Source organism: Marmota marmota, unplaced genomic scaffold, assembly GCF_001458135.2.
Source record: "Marmota marmota marmota unplaced genomic scaffold, marMar, whole genome shotgun sequence".
NCBI classification, from domain to species: Eukaryota; Metazoa; Chordata; class Mammalia; order Rodentia; family Sciuridae; genus Marmota; species Marmota marmota.
Window position 1 is genome coordinate 3,996,025 of NW_026000026.1, and position 5,993 is coordinate 4,002,017.

Sequence of the window (5,993 nt, forward strand, 5' to 3'; positions counted from 1 at the left end):
TTTTTTTTTTTTGCTCCAATTTGGATTGCCAATTGTTTCCTGTCTCATTGATTCCTCCACTGCTTTATAAAACCACATTTTTGTATCACATTTTTGTATATGAATGGATGTGTTTCTACTACATTTTCTTACTCAATTTATCCATTCTCAAACCAGTATTATCCTCTTGATTTAAATGTACATATACATTTCACATATCTTGGTGTTCGTCATGTCTTTTCTGTTTTATTTATTCAGAATTGTTTTGGCTATTCTAAAGCTTTCATGTTACTATAAACATTTGGGTAAATTTGTCAAGGTCCTTAAAAAAATCTGTTGGAGGCCTGATGTAGTGGCTCACATCTGTAATCCCAGCAACCCAGGAGGCTGAGGCAAAAGGATCACAAGTTTGAGGTCGGCCTCAGCAATTTAGCAAGATCCTGTCTCAAAGTGAAAAATAAAAGTTCTGGGGATGTAGCTCAATGGTAGCACATGCCTGGATTCAATCACCAGTGCTGCCTCCCCTCCAAAAAAAAATTCTGTTGGGACTTTTTATTACAATTGCACCAATGGTATGAACTACTGGGAGAACCAAACTGTTTGCTATACTAAGTCTTCCCAAGTATTAAAGATGAGTATCACTATTTAAGCCACCTTCTAATCATTTAATACAATTTTATGTTCGTTATATAATTCTTGCACTTTTCCTTGGTTTATTTCCCAGGGAGTTACAAATGTCATGACTTTTTGAATAGGATGTTTTTCTCTTTCCACTTCTTTGTGTCAGATACGTAAGCATGTGACTAATCTTTTGTATATTGACATTTGCGATGGAAAACTCAATGTGTTTTCCCACTAATTTTTAGTTTACCCAGGGCTTCTCTTGCATTTCATCTGAAGAGAGTCATATCATCTGTAAACATTGGTGCTTCTGTCTCTTCCTTTCCAATTCTTATACATATTTATTTTTCGACTAAATTTCATTGCATTGGACTAAGATCACTAATCTGCTATTAAAAGAGAGTGACAATGGGAACATGCCATCCTTGCACCTGTCTTTAAGGATGCTTTTCCAAAGTTTCGTCACCGAGTATACATTTGCTGTAGGCAGTTGATAAATACCAGTTATTAAGTAAATAATGTTAGCTTTGTTCCTACTATAGGGTGTGCTTTTATCACCAATGAATATTATATTAGTCAGGGGACAGGACCAACAGGGGACTTATTAGCTTGGCTTATAGGATCCGAAACTAGATAGACTCACATTGCTGTCTGCAGGCTGGAGAGTTGGAGGAAAGTTGGAATTAGCTGCTCAGCAAGAGCTGGAGCTTCAGAAGGAGAGGGATCAGGGATGCAGCCCCCATCTAGAACCAAAGGCCTGAGCCTCCCTGGAGAGTCTCTGGCCGGAGTCTGTTTTGGAGTGAAGGAGCTGGAGCCCAGGGTCCTCAGGTGATCGCAGCTGCAATCAGAGTACCCACTCGAGGAGAATCGAGCTGTGTCTGTGTCACCTCCTCCTCTCCCTTGTGTTCGGAATTCTTGGGCTATTCTAATGTTTTCACTCTACTCTCCAGACCCCCAGCCTGTTGGGTGGAGCTGCCACATTCAGGGTGGGTCCCTGCGGGTGGTTCCCCGCCTCAGTTTGCTGTCTCACATGCCAATCACTTCCGGAAACACCCTCATCAGCACACCCAGAAGTCTCTTAATCTTAGATCTCTCTCAGCACAGTCAAGTTGACAATCCAGATTGACCATCACAAACATAAAACAATATGGCATGACTTTTATGAATCTACTCAGATTCATCTGGGTCTTCTTTAAACTTTTAATTTGCTTAATCACATTGATAGATTTTCTCTTCTTGAGCTTGCCCCTATTGATTTGTGAGGAGTTTTTGTTTGTCTGTCTTACCATACTGAAGAATCCAGTATCCTAACATTTATTAGACTTGCCACTTGGAGACAACTTCAAGTGCACAGGAAAAAAACTGGAAGAATAGTTTAAAGAACTGCTATGTTCCATCACCAAGATTCACTAAATAATAACATTTTGCTGCATTTGTTTTATATTGTTTTTCTGTGCATAAGAGAGAATAGAATGTTTGATTCCAACCCTGAGAGTTGTAGACATCACATTCCTTTATCCAGACCTCAGTTCTCCAAACACGAAACAGCAATCAATTTGGAAAGTTTGGAGTTTCTCTTCCCTACTCTCTGGTGACACCATCATTCCCCATGTCCCAGAGCTTGCTTGTGCAACAGAGTTATATTAGGCATATATTTCATTGCATTAGTAAAGGAGTTGTGACAAAAGACTGTCACTTAAAAAAAAAAAAAAAAGGTATTGCTAAGGCTGAAAGACACTTATCTAGACAACGCCTAGAAAGATTCTGACCAGGATACAAGTCTGGGCTTATCTCCCTGCCTCAGCAAAGCCACGTCTCTTCCCAGTCCCAGCCAGAGATCCCAGCAAACCCAGGGAAAACTGGTAAATGGACCCAAGTCTGTCAGCTCACTGCTTAAAGCCAGGACTTGGGAGATGACAGTTTATTCATTGAAGGAAATCAGTTTATTCAAGGGCCAGCACTGTGGAAGATTGCGGAGATATTATCCCCCAAAGACCATTTAGGGAGGTCAGGCACATGAAAAGATTTTCCTGGGGAGAAAAAGAGGTGCAGGGACAAGGGACAGGGAGGCTACATGCTGGGCAGAGTCCATCCCACAGTCCATGTTTTCTTTCCTCTTCTCCAGAATATCCTTGGGATAACAGGGGACATTCATCTCCTAGGCCCCAGACTCCACAATTCTTCAGAAAAACACACTGTTCCCTTACAAGTTAATGTTATTCCACCTTTAATTAAAGAACAAGAATTGGGGCTGGGGATGTGGCTCAAGCGGTAGCGCGCTCGCCTGGCATGCGTGCGGCCCGGGTTCGATCCTCAGCACCACATACAAACAAATGTTGTGTCCGCCGAAAACTGAAGGATAAATATTTAAAAAAAAAAATTCTCTCTCTCTCTCTCTCTTTAAAAAAAAAAAAAAAAGAACAAGAATTACTAAATCCTTGACCCACACTTTGATTTATCTACAAACCATCAAATGTCCTGGGCTCTGAAGATTGCTGAGTCAGGGTCTCAGCAGACGTGTTTATCTAGCTCCTTTTCCTGTGATAGCTGACTACAGCCGTTAGGGTGTTAGTCATTCAAAGGTGGTTTTCTTAGAATTTATAACACTGGGCAAAAGGAGGAGGAAAAAAATATTAAATAACAACTTCACAAGGGGTAATTTGCAAAGGAGTGCAGACCTGAAATAGGGTGCCTACCATGAGACCCAAAGGCACTGCCATTATTGCTGATACGAAACCACTGTTGAAAAGAAAAGCCGACGCTGTGGCAGAATCCGTAGAAGAATTTGCTCAACGTTCATGTGGACCACCTTTGGGGCCACCTCTCTATAGCACTTTAAAATCCACATTTTCCAGACCCCCTGAAACGACGGCTCCAGGGGAGATTTAGGTCCTGACACTCACACACTTTCTCACGTGCTGAGCCAAGACAAAGCTGGGGGACGGTCCTGCCCCGGCAGAAGCACATGCTTCCCCAGCCGGTAACCTCCCGGGTTGGGGCCAAGTTGTGTGACTCAGGGAGAGGAAATATTTCCAACAGTCAGTTCCCTCCTCCTGCAGCCCTTGAGTGATTTTGCAGGATACCTGACCCTGATAAGAAACCACATTTTTCTCTAGTTATTTTTTGGTTGTAGTTGGACACAATACCTTTATTTTATTCATTTATATTTATGTGGTGCTGAGGATCAAACCCAGGGCCTTGCACATGCTAGGCAAGCGCTCTACCACTGAGCCACAACCCCAGCCCCATAAACCACCTTTTGTTTAAACTACCTAGAGAGGTTCCTGGTTTTGCAACTGACCCCTAACCAGTACAGAGGTAGGAGGGAAACAGAGGCTTGCCTGAGGTCAATCAGCCAGTTGGTGGCAAAGCTGAAGTGCAAACCCATGACCCATTGGGATGTGACCCCTGCTCCCCACCTCCAGAAGTCCTCACTCTCAGGACCCCAATCAGAGAGGACAGGGGTAGAAGAAATTCTTGATGAGATCCCACAGGCTCCTAGCGTGGTTGCCTCCTGTTCACCCCACCTTGAAGGAGGAATTGCCACTCTAGGGTATCAGGATGGCATGTGACATTCATGGTGGCACAGGTGAGACCAGCTGGAGGCCCACAGTTGCATATGCTCACAGCATGGGGGAAAAGGACAACACATGGCACCCAGGGCCACCAGGGTTGTTCTCCAGAACAGAGTGAACTACCAGGGGCTGTGGGAGGTGAGATTTGTAGAGTCAAGGAGGTGGGGTGCTCTGTGGCTCCCACAGGAGGATATGATGGACTTGCGGGAGTTACTCTGCAGGCTGGCAGGCTACTGAAGCTCACTACTGAGGGCTAAATAGAAACTGGGCCTGGCACCTTGATGAGGAGGTTAACTAGGGGACCTTATCCACGGGAGCTTAGTGGGAAGGGGGGGAACTTGGGGTGAGATCATCCAGGTCCCCTGATTTTATCAGATGTCAAATAATATTGAGTCGTAATTTTTGAACCTTGGGCAAAATTTCTGAGACTGTGGAAGAAACTTTTGAAGATAGATATGCCAGGCAGATCCCCCTAAGGTCAACAGGCAGGAGACTTCTGATCAATGGCCGGAGGAGCACCGAAGGTGGTGGTCTTAGGGGGTTATGCGGGGTCGGCCTCTCCTGGGTCATTCACAGTGGGAAGACATGCCTTGTCCCATTCACCCTGGCTGAGCTAGGAGTCACCGCAGCACTTTCTTCCCACTGTTGTTGGGGATTTGAGCATGATGAACTGGCCTCTGATACTTCTAGGCCTTCTTCACAGCAGGAGAGAGTGTGGCCCCCTCCTTGGGCTGCCCCACCACTTCCTGTTGGTGCAATACAGCCTGAGAATGGCCTTCAGGAAAAAGCAGTCTCCCTCTTGGCCAATGTTAAGGTCTCTGGCAATTCAGCCTCGTCTGTTTGCTTCCAAGTGATGCCAGGGACTTGTAACCAGTGGCAAGTATCTTGTGGTGAAGATGCTGATGTATTCACTCTGCTCCATACTCAATTCTGCTTTTGATCTGATCACTCACATAATTCTGGAAAAGTGTCCCCCATTACTTCTGTATATACCCCCGCATTCTTTCTTCTGTGTTTTTAGAACTGCAATTGGATGTATTTATATCTTTTTATTTTTTCTATATCCATCCATTATCGATTCATATATGTCTGGTTTTATTTTATAACTTCTTGTTCTCTTTTTATTGATGTTACTCCTTCTGTCCTCTTAAGGATCTGAAAATTATTTTTATAAAGTGATTTTTTGGAATCAGACTATTTGCATTTTGTTTTGAATAAACTCATCTCCTAGCTATTGTTTTTTTTTGTGTGTGTGTGTGTGTTTCAATAAAACTTTATTAATGAACACGGAGATTGGAATTCATGTAATTTTCAAATACCATTAAATAATCCTTTGATTTTTTTCAACAATTAAAAAAACTTAAAAACCATTTTATCTTGTGGGTTTTACAAAAACAGGTAGCAAGGCAGATTTGTTGAACCCTGAGTTACACTGTAATATTGTCATTAAAATTTTGTGTTCATTAATTGGTCAAATTATCTAATGAGGGGGCTGGGGATGTGGCTCAAGCGGTAGCGCGCTCGCCTAGCATGAGTGCGGCCCGGGTTCGATCCTCAGCACCACATACAAACAAAGATGTTGTGTCCGCCGAAAACTAAAAAATAAATATTAAAAAATTAAAAAAAAAATTATCTAATGAGAAAAAAAGACTAGAAGATAATATGCCTAAAATATCCATACCTTTTGACAACTTATAGTTGTTATTTCTTTTTTTTTTTTTTAAAGAGAGAGAGAGAGAGAGAATTTTAATATTTATTTTTTAGTTTTTCAGCAGACACAACATCTTTGTTTGTATGTGGTGCTGAGGATCGAACCCG